Source organism: Ursus arctos, unplaced genomic scaffold (genome assembly GCF_023065955.2).
Source record: "Ursus arctos isolate Adak ecotype North America unplaced genomic scaffold, UrsArc2.0 scaffold_2, whole genome shotgun sequence".
Classification (NCBI taxonomy): Eukaryota; Metazoa; Chordata; class Mammalia; order Carnivora; family Ursidae; genus Ursus; species Ursus arctos.
The window spans coordinates 92,249,197-92,267,169 of record NW_026622874.1 but is presented as its reverse complement, the minus strand read 5'-3'; the positions used below and the strand labels follow the sequence as shown (position 1 = coordinate 92,267,169).

The 17,973-nt window shown below is 41.5% G+C and overlaps 1 protein-coding gene across 3 annotated transcripts in view; it reads left to right on the top strand.

Annotated features, from left to right (window-relative positions):
* The window catches only part of AUTS2 (activator of transcription and developmental regulator AUTS2), a 1,104,663-nt gene that overhangs the window by 24,125 nt on the left and 1,062,565 nt on the right, over positions 1-17,973 (top strand). The gene's annotated exons all lie outside the window — the stretch shown is intronic.

Genomic DNA, 17,973 nt, shown 5'->3' with positions numbered 1-17,973 from the left:
TGAGCTGTGTTCGCGTGAGGGGAGAGGGCTGTCCTCTGCGGCAGGCCGTAGTGATTAATAATTATGTGCCCTTGGTTGCACATATGTACTTCCCTGGCAGGCACGTGGGTTCTGTGGATGTAAGAGCTGCCCCCACCCCGCCCTACCCCACACTCCCCTATCCTGGTTATCTCCAGTATCAACTGAACAGGTGACAAGACTCCAATCACCCTGCCTGAATGGCTTTCCATCTTCCCAAAAGTACACCAGAGGCTTGTTTTGTTACAGTACATTGATTAAATAAATATTCCTGTGTGTACAAAGGAACTGAAATCTGTTATGGCACTCTGCAGTTATCTGTCCATTAGTAGCAAAGAAACTACTGCCTGTTTTCCCCCCTCCCCCCTCCTTTTTATCCTTTTCACCAGGCAGATTCTCAGAGGTGCAAGTAACATAAATTATCTGACCTCTGCTTTCAGGCGTGTGTGAAGCAGGAGGGGTGGTGTCGTGCACTTTGGTGCGGCATGCCGTTGGGGCAGTGCCCAAGGTGTATGGATAATAGGAGAGCTCGAGTGATTTAGATTAGAAGATTCTTTCTTGCTTTGGGGTTGTGGGACCTTTGTCTCTCCCCTTCAACTCTTAGCAGAAGTAGATTCAGGAAGGTCTTTCAAATTAGCTGGACTCTTTTTTTTACAGGAAGGGGTGCTTCTGGTGTTGAAGTAGTTCTGTGTGTGTGGTGTCAGATGTGGAAGCCTCAGAGCCTCTATGAGACTGGGTCCCATTGTGCTGATTTATGTACAAGTACCCTTCACGTGGCAGTGACCGGAGAGACCCTCACCATTGGGGCAGATGGCCGTAGTGGACGGTGGAAGGACAGGAATTGTAGTCATGGTGGTGCTGGTGGGTTCCTTTTCATTTTTTGGATGGGGGTGGGACTCGTTAAGATGAACACATGTAGATAAAAAACATGACTGAGTTAGTGTTATGTGTAATCCTTTACACGGAAGGTGTCCAGCACCTCAGTCATAAGGAATGATAAGTACACCAAGTGTGAAGTGAGCCGTACTTTTCCTTTTCATGCAAGGCATTATAAAAATGGTCGGAACAGGGGAAGTAGAGGGGAGGAGGAGAAAGCATGAGACTGGAACATAGGAAATTACACTCATGGAGAAGACACTGTGAACATGATTTTGGTGTGAAGGAAGTGTCATGTGGAGAGAAGTGTGACCACAGGGAGGTGTTGAAATGTTAGCAACTCCTAACATCTACTGCTAAGAGGTGACCCCTTTGACAGAAGTGAAATGGGTACCCTTGTGTAGCTGTGACGTTAAAAAAAATGGCGTGGAACCTTGTCGCTGCGTGGCTGGCAGAGACACATAAGTAGGGAGAACTGTTAGAGTAGGTAAAGTGAAATCTCTTAGTGTGTGTCTCTTCTAACTGACTGTGGGTAATTAGTTGGAAATGACATTAACCTGAGCTTAATTGTAATTTTGCATAGTAACAACATACCAGCTGTTCACTGTATTCTTTCCTGGTGGTGTGATTTAATTATTTTTTGCTATCTCTTAAGCTCTAATTTTATGTTGTGTTTTCCTTTAACCCCTCCTTGCTGCCATGTCCACAGCCCCCACAGTTTAGCAGTAATGTCATTTCTGCGGCTTTGGTGCCCACTCCGTGCTGAGGGCTTGGATTGTTCTTGTTTTTGCGAATCAGTTGGCTTCTTAAAAGGCCACATTGGAAAGTTACCAAATGAAGGTGGGTGATTGGAAACCTTGTTGTGTTTTTGGGATCCTCCAAAAGGTTTTAGCTTATGAAATAAATAGTATGGATAATTCCAGGCCTATCAAAGGTGCTGAAAATATCAAGCGAACATACCGAAAGAGAAGTTAATTACTGAACAGTGATTGCTCTGATATAACCAATTATTGGATCATTAAATGTTTATTACCTTTTATATGGTCCTTTCCCCCATAAGGGCAGTTTCTTTTTTAAGTCATTAAAACAGAAATGGGATTAAAAAAAAATTCTGCTTAAAAAATTTCCACGAGACTGAAGTATTAAAAAGGTCTTGTGTGATCTGACAGCTGAATAGCCTGTTTTTCTTTGGTCTGTTGAATTAGTAATTAATGAAATGTATTGCCTGAGCAGAGAAAATAAGATTAGTTTTGCTTAGAAAGAAAACAAAAGCAAAACATTAACTCCTAAATGCAGGTTAATATTAAAGTGTAATATAAAAAGTGTAAAAAGAGTCGAGTCTCCTTGAATGATAAGATGCTCTGTGGTAACACTCATTTAATTAATTCATTCATCACTTTCTTGAGCACTAACATGATGTTTACAAGGAATGGGGTTATGTAAATAGAGGAGAGGCAAGGGGCCCTGTCCTCCTGGAGATTCAGGGTTCGAAGAGCGGTTAAACCAGATGCCTTATCGTTCCTGAGATGTCCAAGCAGTTGTGTTAATGGGCACAGGTACATTCTGTGGGGCTGGGGGGTGGTTAGGAAGAGAGACTTTACTTTCGGAGGGGAGGCCACAGTATCTTGTGGATTAAGAGCAGGGGGAGGGTGGTTGGGAAGAGAGATCTTGCTTTCTGAGGTCCTGGTGTTGTGAGGATTAACAGCAGGTGATCTGGGGTCCCATCCCATGGGTCCCATCCCAGCTTTGCAGCTTCTTAGGTTCGTGTCCTTTTACCTCAGTGTCTTCATCTGGGAAGTGGAAAAATACTAATGCAGGCTTGTTGTGAGGATTCAGTAAGTTCTTAGGTGCTGTGACGGTGCAGCACGTCTTGCGGGGGGCGGTGTCAGTACTGGTGTCATTTTTACGGGATAATGCCACAGAATTCTTTCTTAGGGGAAATGGCAATTTAATTGGATGCTGAGGAACAAAAAGATGTTTCAGGCATTTCTTGTATTGTCATGTGTAACCACATACTTAATTTATAATGCCTACAATAATGTGTGCTTATGTAGCACCATTGTCAAAAGATTACAAAGGGCATTTATAACAGTGTGTTCTCAGAACAGCCCTCTGAAGCGGGCAGACTGTTTATGCACAGTCTCCGGAGGTGTGAAAGGCTGCGGAGAGCAGGGCACCACCAGAGACTGTCCTTTAATTGAGGTGTGCTTGGAGCCTGGGTTCATTGTGGGTAAATTCGACCAGTAGAGAGAGGCAACTTTTTAATCTTCTAAATTTTCATTCTCAGGTTCAAGAATTGTGTTTGTGAGCAAGTACGTTGTGGTAGATAAATTACCGAGAAGTTTTCTGTAGTCCTTAGCAGTAGTGCAACTTGTTTATTCCTAAGGTAGTAGCTCACAGGTAGCCGAATGTCAAGGAGTGTCTAATGATGATAATGAACGTTTACTGGGCACTTACTGTGTTCTAGGCGCGTTAATTGTCATAACACTGAAGTTCTCGCTCTTGCTATCCCCATTTTACAGATGAGGGAGAGAGGCCCTGAGATACTCAGTGACCTGCCTTAGTTGGCACGGTGGATCTCGGGCCTGAGCTCTTAATAACATTTGCTTTAAATTTATATAAACCATTTCATTTTGATTTATGTTTCACAAAAACCCTTCGAGAAAGGTGGATTATCTCCATTTTGTAGGGAGAGAGGGAAGTGTAGTATCTGAGAAGCTGATGGGGTGTCTTAAAAAGCTTTGTTGGGACTGAACACGGGGAGGTGTCTATCTTATACAAGATGGGCTACTCCAAGCAAGGCACTTCTGGGCCTCCAGACCTGTAAAACGAGATAATGACCTTCTGTTCCATGGACTCACACAGTGTTAGCTTTTGGAGGAAACTGTTTGAGTTTGTACAGTTCTTTGAGTCTACATAATTCTTGTGTAGTTTGGACTCAAACAGACTTCTATGTCTTGGGCCCACTACTTACAAGACATGCCGCCTTACCTCGTCTCAGCATGGTTTATTATTTATGACGCGGCGTCCTAGTTCCTCCTCTCCTCAGGGTTGTTCTGGAGATAATGCGTGTAAAGTACATAGCTCTAAACTAAGGGTAGGCGGAATTCTCATTAAGTGGTTCAAACCAGGGGTCACACGGGAAGCTGGGCCTGGGCTAGAACTCCAGCCCGACTCCCCTGAGCCCTGGTTCCCTCCAGCACATGTCCCATGTTACTGGGATGAGGAAGATCTTATCACAGTGAGATGTCCTTGAGTTCCCAGTAGAAACTATCAGTCCCGATTCTTTCTCTAGACTCATCACATTGTCATCTGTATGACATATAGTGGCTCTAGCAAGGAGTTTGTTGTTTTCATGAAGTAATTTCCTAAAATAACTGTAGACAGTAGACTGTGAGCAACACGAGGGCAGGGGACCTGCTGTCTGCAGTTTGCACCTTGTACTTCGGGCAGGGGTGGGGGCTAGGATACCTGGCACACAGTCTGGGGTCTAGCAGTATTTATTGTGTGAAGGAAGGAGGGAAGGAACAATTTCATTGAGCTGTAGAAAACAGGAATGAGAAAGGGAACAGGAGGGCACCTGATCAGGTAGGTTAAGCCTAGTCTCTTAATCACGATGTCTTACAAATTGGGCATAATTTACACCCTTAAAGGTGTTGGCATATGTTCTTCTGTTAAGAACATATTTTTATTGTAAAACAGGATTTTATCCAGGTCAAGAATTTCGTCTAAATTAGAGCATATTCATTCCTTCTTTGTGGTTTGAATCTGTGGTGTCAAAACTTGTCAGGAAGGTTTAACAAAGCTGGGCTTCTAAGGATGGATGTGGAGTTCTCACTGGCAGCTGTAAACTTGCTGTAAACTAGCCACGAGTCAACGTCTGGTTGTGAATCACAGCATGACCTTTCAGGGAAAACAAAACAAACAAACCACCAAACACACGAATCAGATTTCTCTCTCTCTCTTTTTTTTTAAGTTTCAGGATTGTAAACTCTGACACTTAACAGCTTGTCAGGCCCACTTGGAGCAGTTTGGATAGTTTCCTTTCTCTGTTTCTGTTTGTGCAACACAGGGATGTATAGATCCTTTTAAAATAACATATTAGGGAAAAAAAACTGAAGTTTTTCTTCCACTAAGTTAAGGTATATCAGGGGTTTCCTAATCATCATGAAACTTTATAAAACCATAGATTTCTGAATACCACTTACAGAGAGAGCTGCTGAATCTGAGTGTCTCGGAGGGTGAGACCCAGAATCTCTTCTGAGTGATTGTTTGATTAATCGTATTTGGAAACCACCAAGATAGAGAACTGTAATACTGTTTTTTAAATTCATCCATTTATTCTCATCCATTTATCCCTGTCTTGAGTGGGTGATGATTAGTTACTCATGGGCCAATGATTTTCATAAGAACTGGGCATCTGGGCATAGAAACCAGAAGTAGATCACAATCTTTGTGTGTCCTCCCCCCCACCCCCCCAGGTTCACAGTCTGGTTTAGAAGTTTTTTAACTTTTGGTGGGAGCTTTAAAGGACTCACAAACTTCTCAAAAGTCATGGGCAGGAGATTTTGTGTACACACGTTTTTCTAGCTTTCATCAGACTCTCTAAGGGGTCAGTGACCCATAAAAGGTTAAGAACCCAGGTCTAGCGCTTATACAGCTGTTCTGAAAACGGTGGAAGAAGGCACTGTTTCTGTTGCCACCTACAATGTTTTGACTTTTTGAGAGGCAACAGCAGTTTGAGAATTGCACCTGTTTTCTGCCCCAATTAAAATATTTAAGGAGAAGAAAACATAGTGTAACACATGGGGCGTGGTCAGAAACAAGACCAGGGGGTATGGGAAATAGCTATTTGGTGAACTGCATCAAAGTTAATGTTAAAGGGCTGCTCACAGTAAAGCAGCCCAGTGGTCAGTCTCATTGAGGAACTTTTTAGCCAGGATACATAGGCAAGGTCCAGCCCGCTTTTCTTACAGTATATAATTGGCTGAATTATCGAGAACCGCTTTCACCCCATGGATATACATAAAGACTACCTTATTTATGTTGCATTCTGTCTCAGGCATGTCCGTTGAATTGCTTAATTCCAAAATAACTTGACCAGCTCTACTGCTGGCTCATCCTTCCTTAGCTTCTAAAATCCCCAAGTAACACTGTTCATCACAGAACAGAAATAGATATTAGAGAAGTCCATCTTGAACTGCTGTAGAAGGTTTACTTAGCAAAATACTAGAACCCCTTATGTATAATATTCTTATCCCTAAGGATAACTTTGTAATTCAATTTTAATTAAGGTTCTGCTCTTCTCTTCTTGTGACTTCATATGTTTCTTTGGGGAACAAAATTCTTAAAATATTGCAGCTCTGGTAATGCTACATTTTAGGGTTGGATAGATTTGGACGAAGAGGGCAGTTAGTGGAATTAAATGTTATTAATGGGTAAAATTCTTTGTTCATTTATTTGGATATTGTTCTTTTGGGGCCAGGAGGGAGTTAGAGGCCATTAGCGTCACTGAAGTCTTAACGACATTTTTGTAGGTGGTTCAAATGTCTGTGTCACCTATTTCGAACTTTTATATACGCTGTCTTGCATTCATTATTTTTTAAGAAGTGAATATTTTATCTAAGTAGATTTTAACTTACTGGACAGTGATTATGTGTTCTAGGTCTTTATAGTCTGGCTATTATTTACCATACTGAGCACATAATATTTGATTAATAGGATATGTTGATTACCTTTGAGTCCTGGACCCCCAAAAGACCAGAAGATAGTCTAAATCTGAGATAAGAACTCGATCCATGCTTAGAAAGATAGGAATGTAAAAATGGGTTGGCAAGTCTGTCCCTTAGGCTTATGCTGTGTTCTCTTATTATTTTTTCAATGTTCATATAGAGCTTTGCCAGCTTGTATTCTGTAGTTCTTTTAAATCTTAAGCATTTAGAATCCTAATTACAAGCAGAATTTTATATACACACAACAATTAATTTTCATTTGGCAAATGTTTAAATGGAGTGAGACTTGAGAGTTTTTGTTATTATTTTTTAGAGATTTTATTTATTTGAGAGAGGGAGTGCAGGAGCTAGGGGGTTGGATTTGCAGAGGGAGAGAGAGAGGGACAAGCAGGCTCCACACCAAGCACGGAGCCTGATGTGGGGCTCCACGTGATCTCCCCGAGATCATGACCTGAGCTGAAATCAAGAGTTGGACGCTTAACGAACTGAGCCATGCAGGTGCCCCTATTATTTCTTTTAAAAAAGAAAGGAGGTCTCACCACAGACTTGATCACTACAAGATACCTGCTAATAGATACATGGCTGTTACCCTTCACCTGTCCTAATCAAATACACTCTTATCAGCTGTATTTGGGTGGAGGGAATTTTGGAGGCTTTTAATGAATGGATGACTGTCATCAGTTATCTCAGAAATTAGGATTTGCAGGTTTGAGGCAGAGGGATCAGAATTGTGAAGGGATTCATCACAAACCCCTGCTGTGTGACAGGTGGATCTGGGAATGTTTCTCATGTAGAGGAGGTGGTTCAGGGGATACTTGGTGGCTACCTTAATGTATTTGCAGGGTTTTTCATGAAGAGGGATTTTGATCTATGTGGTCATTCCTACTCCCATTGGAGGCACAATTAGGCATTTCCATAGAGATTTCTAGTAGCGCTTTCTCAGGGTCTTGAATTCCAGTTGCTGAAGGCATTCAGATACACCACTCACGTGGGTTATTGCGATGGGGGTTAACTCCAGGAATTAGTGACCTTTGAGGTCTCTCCATCCCAAAGAGACTACAATTATATGATTTTCAAGGCAGTGTTCTGAGTAAATCTACTCATGGTTCAAAATCCGTATCTGCTCCTTATACATTCTTATTCTTTTTAAAGAATTCAGTTGTAGGTGCTGTTTACTTAATTTCATGGTCATCATGTGTGTTGAATTGGAACGAAACTAAGTTTATCCAGTCCTCCAGATATATAGGTCTCTGCTCACAGTCTGAGCTCTTAAAAGGTAAGGTCATTCAAAAGCAGCATCTTGGCATGTTCTTTATTGCCTGTGCGCTTGCAAATCAAAATGGGAATTGAGTTTACTCATTTGGGATATGCATGTTTTCATTTCAAGTCACTTAAGTGACATCTTTAAGGAAGGTGTTCATGCTTTATTTACCGTAGGACTCCCTCACCTCTTTCCTTGAAAAAAACGGCGAGTTTCAAGGCTTGAAAGGTATTTTGTGATGGTTGCAAATATGCCAGAGAGTAATAATTTGGTTTCCAGTTACATGCCGCAGTTGACCTAGACTGGTGATGCACTGTTAGAGTAAATGGATATTTTGTAAGATGAGGGCTTTTTTTGCGGGGCAGTGGGGGTGGCAGAAGAAAGCAGGGGGTAGAGTTGTGCACGTGCGGTCAGTCTTACTAGGAACGCTGAAAGGAATTCTTCAGCCCCGAAGTAGCAAAGGGCACTGTGGATTAATGTTCTGGCCCTTAATTCAGCGTCCCATCTCTACAGATACTTGGCACTGATTCGTTCATCTCAGAACTGAAGTTTTAAGGATTAAGAGGAGAGAGAATAGAAATGCATCATTTTCTCTGCCAAAGGAGGTACTTAAACTAGGAAAGGAGGAGGGGACGTTAACAAATCAAGCCTTGGCAAGGAAATCTGTCATGAATCAGCAATGTCTTGGAAAGCCTCTGTTAGCTGTATTTTACAAAACGAAACATTTGCCACTATCAACACTTAACTTGTTTCTCGCTTACCTTTAGGATTGGCTTCAGGTCGTTCTGTGGAGGGAATGGGCTTTTTTTTGGCCCATTTTGACAACATTAGGTAATTAATTTACAACTAGCTCAATTAGACTTCGGCCCATACAGTGTGTGCGTGGCCTTTTAAAGAGCCTTTGTTTTGATGCTAATTGAACTGGTTGTAGCAGAGACAGCCAAACAATTTACATCTATCTTTGGCAGGACGCAAGGGCTCTCCCTTGGTATGGACAGCTGCATTTTCTTTTTTCCTTCTCCCAAGTTTGGTACTAAAATGTGTGCTTATTTTAATTTTCTAATTTAAAAAGCTTTGAAAATGACAAAAGCCACATATTTTATTGTAGACAAATGGGAAGATTTAGATAGATAAGAAAGAAAATAAAGATCATGGATAATCTTATTACTAAGAGAAAACCATTCACAACCTGGCATTTGTCTTTTCCCCCCATGTAAGTGAATGCGTGCATCTGTGTACATAAATGTTTTATATATATTTTTTTTAATAAAAATGGGGTCACACCATATAAGCCTCTTCTACTATTTCCTACTTAATAAGTTGGAAGCGCCTTGACATTTCAGAAAAGATTGTTCTACATTTAAAATAGCTGCATAGCAGTCCACTGTGTGGACTTACCAAAACATAATTTAACCAGTCTCTTATTATTGGACACTTAAGCTCATTCCAGGTTTTTGATATTATAAACAGCATTTGACGTATATTCTTTTTACTAAATCTTGAAGTTCTTTAATTATTAGCAACGAATTACTAAATATTGAGTTACTGGATAGGGGCATGCATGTTTTTAAATTTTTTGGTGTATACTGCCAAATTGTACTTCTCAGAGGTTGTACCAGTTTTCACACTGACAGGCAGTAAAAGTGAGTTTTATTTTTATTCTTGATACACAGAGTACAGTATACGAAGCCTTGACTCAGAGATGAGTTAAATCCTGATGAGTAATTTTGCTTTTGCTCCTAAAATATATATCAACCTTATAAATCTTCTATTTCCAGCATTAGGTGAACAGTACAATAGAGTTTTGCTTATTTTAATAATGGTGTGTTATCTTGTTGTAAAAAGGTATAGAATAAAAAAGCAAGTGGCTGCTTCATTAAGACGAAGTGGTTTGTTTTTCCCCAGGGAAAATTCTGAAGCAACTTTTTTATATGACTAAGAACCGGCCTAAAGAAACAGACTATAGTCAAAACAGGAAGTGGGATAGCTATGCCCAGTGTCTGAAAAAAAAAAAAAAAAGTTTGTACCTTCTTGAGTTGGCAAAGCCCATGCCTAGAGGAGCAAGATGGTAAACCCCGGCATTTCCATCAAGGGTAGCCTTGGAGAAGCTATCACAACACCTTGTCCATATTTTAGAGTATCTGCTGCATTGTTTTGTAGTCTCCTTACTTGTCTAAACTGCTGGGCTAGAATTCTCAAGAGTTGGTGTTGAATCTTATTTGCTGTATTTGCAATGTCTGAATGTTGGACATGCAGTCAGATGAATATCAGGTGCTCATTGTTCACGGAATGAATAAAAGAATAGATATGCAGGAGAAAGATTGACATTTTACTCAAGAGCAAGTTAACGATCCAAGCAGAAGTTAAGAGTTCTCTCATCAGTGTCTTTCCCAGATTCTTACAGTACTAGGATTGCGTGTTTTTCCCAGGGTGGTACTTTGTACGATTATATTTGAAATCAGTAGTAAAATTCTCATTTTATGCATAGTGCAGCCTCCCTAACCCCTCTTTTTCTTCTCTGGTAACATTAGCAGCAGTTTTTGTTAAAATTCTACACACTCTTAACTCACATTTCTGTTTCCCTTTCTTTCTTTCATATTTTCATCTCTCCAATTTCATTCTCAGTTGATGTTTTAATTTACTCCAAGCAGTATTGCCATCTGGATGTCCAAATGCATTGAACTGACCTCTTATCTGGAGAGCCAGGCGAAGGTCTCACCTGCCCAGGAAATGAGGGATTTAGCGAGGGAAAGGTGAAGTCAAGTCTTCTCCCAAGGCCCAGGTGCCTTCCGTTGGCCAGCCTGTGCTTTGATTCGCGGTGGGGTGCAGATGTGCTTTGTTTTCTCATAGAAAGCAGCTTCTGAATACAGTTTCTGTCCGAAACTTTTTATTTTGCCAGATAATGTCTGCAGCAAAAGTTGGTTTTAGGGCAAACCAGGAAAAAGGGGAATTAAAAAGAAGTTTTAACATTTCTGTATTTTAATTTTTTCCTGTGACTACAGCCTTTTCCCCTTCTTAGTGAATTATTACAGGGTTTTATTAAAATTGTAAGTTCTGGAAATTAGACACCATGGTGGTTAGGCCAGCATGGGATACTGTACTCTTAGGTTCCATAATATTTCATAGTACATCTCTTTATTGTATGTTAAATGATAGGGAAGTATAATAAAATGTACCTAGAGAGTACTTATCTATTTTATGTCCTGTAACATTCAGTACTTGATGCAAATGTAGCAGATCTTGACTCAAAAAGGAACAAAACTGGTTATAGCTCGAGAAAAGGATGGCAAGTTCTTTGTTGATAGCTTAACCGCACCAGCGTCACTGACTCTGAGACCCTGGGACCATCATAACATCTAGTCCAACTGTTGCTTTTACAGATAGGGAGAGAATTAGCCACTGGTCCAGGGTCATTCAGCAGGTTAGGGAGAGCGCTGTGGGCCAAACCTAGAACGAAACGCGCAATCCGCTGTGTTTTTCATTTTCTGACCACAGTGGACGCATTTCATCTAATCTGTATTTATTTATTCATTTATTTATTTTTCCAAGCTTTTATTTTTAAGTAATCTCTACACCCAACATGGGGCTCGAACTTACAACCCCGAGATCAAGAGTCGCAGGCTCCAACGACGGAGCCGGCCAGGGGCCTCTAGTCTAATCTCTCTATAAAAGAACATACTATTTGATGTTTTGTTGGCTTGAAACCTGTTGTGGTGCCCAAGGGCCCCCGAACGCTACCCTGCTGCTTGTTTTTCCTGGCGGCCCAGGTCATTCCATGCTTCTTTGAGGGCGGCTGGGGCCATGACGGAAATGAAAGCTGTGTTGTGACAGTTCTTAGAGAATTGTCTCTGATGAAGCGGCTTCTTACCTTATAAAGAAAGCAGTGAAAAGACAGACAGGGAATTGTCATTTCATAACACTATTGACTCTGGACGGAGAGCCTCCCAGGTGGCAGATGGTCACAGGAGCGTGTTGCTGTCTTGGCTCTCTCTTGCAGCCTTTCATAACCGGGGGTCTTAAGTTCTCGATGTTCATCTGTATTCCTGGATTCACAGTATGATCTTGGTCAACACCTCAGCCTCAGTTTCCTTTGAGGCAATTCAAGGGGGTTTAAATGAATGATTTCTAAGGTATCTTCCAGGTCTTGCATAATCATTCTGTGAAAATGAGTACCTTTATAGAAGCTTATCCACATGATCAAATAACCAAACATGGATTTCTAGCGGCCCATTTTATTGCTGTTTTGATTGGTTTTCATGGGAATTTGGAAAATGTCTACAGACTTTACTGTAATCAAGCTGCTAACAGTTATTCACAGAACACACACCAGGTGCTCGGGGCTATAAAAGAAATAGTGTCCAGCCTGAGGGAGACCAGAAAGAGTTCTTTATCTCCCGGGCTGGGGATGGAGGGCATTCTTCCCTGCCACTGGATTTAAGCTCTTGTGAGTGCAGGGCCTTTGTCTGTCTTTTATAGTGTAGGGCTCAGTAAATATTGGTTTCATGAATGAAACAATGAATCCACTTGTCAGTCTTGCTTGTATTTGCTGAAGATGTCCCACTGAGATTTATTGTTTTGTTCCACTTTTAAATGCTGTTAACTTGAATAAATTTTTCAGAAAGTATTCCTTACTGTCCATAGAAGAATGAGACCAAACTATGCCGAGTCTAAATGAAAAATCCATAAATACTACATTCCTTTCTTGGAAATTCACTTTAATATTAGCATATTGAAAGCAAGATGTCTGCCTTAAAATAACTTTATTTGACCCAACGTTTCCCAAATTTATTGGAGCTAGGAATCCTATCCTTTCCACTCCCCCGTGGAATAGTTGTTAATAGCCTGCAGAGCTCTGACCAGTGAAAGAGAAAAGTTGGATTAGGGAGTAGTTCTATGGAATAAATAGTAGCAGCAACATTGGTTAAGAAAAATTAATTGAACACTGACAGAGCATATATGTTAAGCGCTGCGTCTGGCAGCCCTGTGTGAAATCGTGGTAGACCTGTTTTTTTTTTTTTTTCTTTCTTCTATTTCTTTTAAAAATGACTGTCTGTGCTTCATTGGAGATTGAAGGTTAGGTGATAGATTAGAGGAAGTTGCAAGTGACCTAATAGCTATTTTACAGTTATGCAAGTTGAATGGTGAAGTTTTAACTTGTGTCAGGGGCTGCTCCGCCAGGTACTGCAGGGAAGAATGATGAAAGGAGTCTGTGTCTGCTTCTTCGGGAGCTGGCTGTCCAGTGGAGACAGACAGACATGTAAACAGATGATAGCAATAATGTACTCAGATGTGTAACAAGCAGAAATAGGACAGAGGAAGGAATGGTATTTTCCCCCAAATTTGAAACAGAGTTGCTGTTTATACAATAAGCCAAAACCAAATTAACTGGAACCCCTCTAGATCTTCCAGACAAAATTCTACTTATACATCCAGACTTAGGCTACTTGATGCTTTTCCGGTTTCAGAATTAATTGCATCATCTGTAACCCCCTCGGAGCCTTGCTTACACCCATCATGGACTTTATCACAATCTGCCTTGTATGTGAATGACTTGAGGGCACAGCAGGGTTATCATTGTCTCTCTGTGACCAGGGCCTGCAGGCACAGCATGTACCATATTCGGCTGTGCATATCAGCTGCTTTGCTTAGACTTGGGGCAAAGCTTTGGAGCTGTGAAAGTTACTCACTTTCCGTAAATCAGTAAATAAAAACAGGTTTTATACAAACCATTCCTTGAGAAGATGGTAGTGTTACTGAGAGTATGGCTCCCTTTCCATAGCTTTTTTTCTCCCCAGAATGCTACATAGGACTTAAGTCTCAAGAAGGCAATTACATTTTTGTAGGAGCACAGCAATTCTACATCATGAAGCATTTTTATTTCACGTGAACATTTTGTAGTCGCCAGTTTCTCTTACATTCTGTGTTTCACTTGCACTGTCTTAAGAGTAAGTTCAGTGTGGTGCTCTGTTCCCCACTGGTGGTTGTATTTGATGCCCAACGTCAAGGTGTTGATTGATAATACTTCCTGTTAAACTATTTGTAGCCGTATGCAGTTTGGGGCAGAGCGATTCCCAGTATGGTGCAGTGGAAATGACAAGACTGGAAGTCAGCCTGACTCGTTCTCCTAGTTCATTTTCTTTTGTGACCTTGGGCAAGTTTCTTAGCCTTCCAGTCGGTGAGGGGGATGGACCAGAAGTAGCACAGCCTCTTCTAAAGCTGACATTCCATGATTCTCTGGGGGAGGATTGAGTTCCTGGGACGTTTAAAAGTGGATACATTTTTAGGTTAAATGGCTTTGTTCATTTAGTGTTTTTTTCCCGCCTTACCCCATTTTGGAGCAATAAGACTGCAAGTCATGGAGTAGAACCAAATTACTTAGAATTCTCAAAAGACTGCAGTTCTTATCCTATTTTTTATTTTGAGGGGAAGGAAAAAAGGACAGCAAATCAAGCTTGTCTACATCCATGAATCAAGACAAAACCCTCCCATTCACATGCATGGCGTACGTACCCATGTTCACAGAGGTGCTGCAGTCTTCACTAAAGAGGAACTACTTGCTTGGGTTTGCCATCCTAAATCTAGGAAGAAGTATACGTGGCATGTTCTGAATATTTTCATCTAGAGTTGAGACAAAAGTTGTCTTGGGTGGAGAAGCCTTGTTACAGGGAATTGGCTTCCAGCTTTATGAATGTATTGTATATCCTTGGATATGCCACTGAACCTTTCTGAATTTTAGTGTCCTCCATGGACAGAATGCTATCATTCTGATTATAAATAGCTCTGTAATTAGACAATTCTAGGCATTAATTTCAGGCTCCTTCCTGTTCTTTTCCTTGAAAGATTAACAACATCCCCACTTCCACTCCCACACAGTCCCAGACAATTGTTGATTTGTGAGGGAAGAGAATTTTAAAACACTTCAAATGGTACATTCAAGAAAATTGTGTTAGTTATCTATTGCTGTATAATAATATTACCACAAACAATATTTTTGTGGCTTAAAATAACCTCTGTTTATTATCTCACAATTCCTGTGGGTCTGGAGTTTGGGCACAGCCTAGCTGGGTCCTTTGCACAGCTGCTGTCAAGATGTTGCCCAGGACTGGAGACTCATCTGAATGCTTGTCTGGGGAAGGATGTGCTACCAGGAATTCCTTGCAGCTGTAAGCCTGAGGGCCTTGTTTGCTTGCAGCCTGGGGGCTCCATCTGCTCCTTGAGGCTGCCCATGTTTCCTTGTCATGTGAGGTTACCCCACATGGCTGCTCACTTTCTCTTAGCCAGCAAAGGAGAGTAAGGCAGATACAGATACTGTGGCCTTTCGTGATGTAATCGCGTACATCTGTCATCTTTGCTGTATCCTACAGGTTAGAACCACACTCAAGGAGAGAGGATTGTACAAGGTTATGGACACCAGGAGGTGAGGATCGTGGGGGTCACCTTAAGAGTGTCAGAAGCCATGAGAGACAGAAGCCATGTTTAAAGTTTTTTGTTTATATTTTCCTGTGGATGTATGCTTGAACATCTTATTTCACAGAAAAGCCTTCATAAACATTGATTGACTAAAAATCCTTCTGCTCAGATAAAGCTACAGGCCCACAATGTTTTTGTACCATGCTTTTTATTTTTATTTTTTATTTTTATTTATTTTTTTGTTTTGTTTCACAGATACTTGTGAAAGCAGAGTTTGAAGCCCATACATTTTTTTTGCTTCCCTGCCCAGCACAGCATCTGCAGGTGTTAGGTGCTGAGTGTTTGTTCAAGGATTGTAGCAGCATTGAGTTATTTAAAGAAGGTCTCTGCCACAGAGAATTATTGCCCCCTCTCAAATTCTTATATTGTAGCCCTAACCCCCAGTGTGATGATATTTGGAAATGGGGCCTTTGGGAGATGTTTAGGTTTGGGTCAGATGATGAGGATGGGCCTTCATGATGGATTAGTGCCCTTGTAAGGAGAGGTACCAGAGAGTTTTCTCTCTCTGCCTGCCTGCCTGCCTGCCTGCCTCCCTCCTTCCCTCCCTCCCTCTCCCCTCCATGTAGGGGCTCCGCAAGAAGGTGGCTGTCTAAAAGCCAAGACGAGGGCTGTCATCAGAAACTGACCATACTGGCACCTTGATTTTAGACTTCCAGCCTCCAGAGCTGTGAGAAAATAATGTCTTGTTGAAGCCCCCCAGTCAGTGGTAGTGCTAAGACAGTCCCCCCACATCACCCTTTTGTTCTGTTTAGGGAGAGGTAGACAAGGAAGTACAAAGCTTGCAGAATGGCGTGGCCTCCTGGCAGCCCCGGGCCAGGGAGAGTAGTGTTTAATTTCAACCATTTCTGTTCTTTATTGCCCTTTAGTCATAACTGTTGTTAGAGGGCCCCTAGATTTTTTTTTTCTTGGCAAAATGATGATCGAAAACACCCTGCCTTTGGTTTTTGTTTCTTAAGATTGATTTATTTATTTTAGAGAGAGAGTGTGGGGTGGGGTGGGGGGGGTGGAGGGTCAGAGGGAGAGGGCAGGTGAGAATCTCAAGCAGACTCCATGCTGAGCCTGGAGCCTAATGGGAGTCTCAAATCTCATGACCCTGAGATTATGACCTGAGCTGAAACCAAGAGTCGGATGCTTAACCGATTGAGCCACCCAGGTGCCCCAACATTGCCTTTGGTTTTTAAGTGTTGTACTGCCTAACAGGAACACCCAATAGAAACAAAATGTTGCTTGTGAAAAGCCTTAATGGTGGGGACTTATATAGTGAATTCTTAATTTCTTCCTGAGGCTTACTTACCTTTTTTTCTTTTTCTTTTCCCTTTTCCTTTTTTTCTCTTCTCTCTCTCTTTTTAATCTTTTAAAATTCATTTGTTCCTTCTTCATTCCTTTATTCATAGGTTGTGATGCAGAGAGCTCAGTACTGTTCCCCCAGTTTTCTGACTTTCTGGCTTTATCTCTCTAGGTTCTCCCTTGGTACAAGTGGGGATATTTGTGTGTATTTAAAAAGAAGGAAATAGTTAAGGAAAGCTCTCCGCACGTAATAGGAGCTCACTGAATGACAGTTTGATTAACTGTAGAAGAATGACTAACATGTTACATTTATTTTTCAGTCTCGTTCGTCATACAAGCAGTGGCATGGTGTAATACATTATTGATCTCAGTGAGTAAGAGAATTGGGGAAAGGAACCAAGAAAATTTCACCATCTTCCTTCTGCTTGAAAACAAATCTTGAATTCTTGAACAGGGATTTAAAAAATATATTTTAATAATTGCCGTCAAAATTATCAAGCAGTGCGGGTCATTTTTTGACCTGGCACTTAATTGTAATGGAAGGAGTCAAAAATGATTCAGAGGAAGGGTTTAGGATTTGAGAATTCCATCCCTTTCATTTTATACATTAGGAGGCTGAAGGCATCACACACTGACATACAATCATGTTGAAGAGAGGGAACAGGAGTCATAAATCTTACCTTTTATACAAACTCAACATTTTCAGTAATTTCTTTGAAACAAACACTCAACTAATTTAGACCTGTGAAACCCGTCTTGGGGTCAAGCTGACCCCCAGGGCATGCGGCATCTCTCTGCGTGAGAAAAGGATTAGGAGTCGGTGTCAGACCCTCAATGTTCAAAACTCAGCTCCTGAATTAAAGGAGGATTGTGTGGGTTTTGGGGGCTGGAAGAAGGAAGGAGTGGAAAAGAGACTTCCAGCCTGGGGCTCCTGCTGTGGCCTCAGGGGATTTAGGGCCTGTAAAAACACATTTAGGCCTCTGAATGGCAACATGCAAATAGCAGTGACCCTAATTGAAAGGGAGGAGACCAAAAGGACCAGAGGTCAGGACTTTACAGTAATGACTAGTGGCCTGGGGGTGTGAGCTGAAATGGTCTGGTTCCCCCCCCCCTTCCCCTTCTTGCCCTTCCCCCTTTCCAGGCTTGGAAATCCTGGAAGGAAGCAGGAGGGACCATTAACTAAGATGTGATGTGGATGGCTCCTGGGTGGACTGAGATTTCAGGGGAGGGGAACACCCTCCAAGCCTCTTAAAGTAGTATATTACAACCTGACTGCTACCTGCAGTTTGCCAATTACCCAATTATGACACAAATTTGTACATTTTTTTA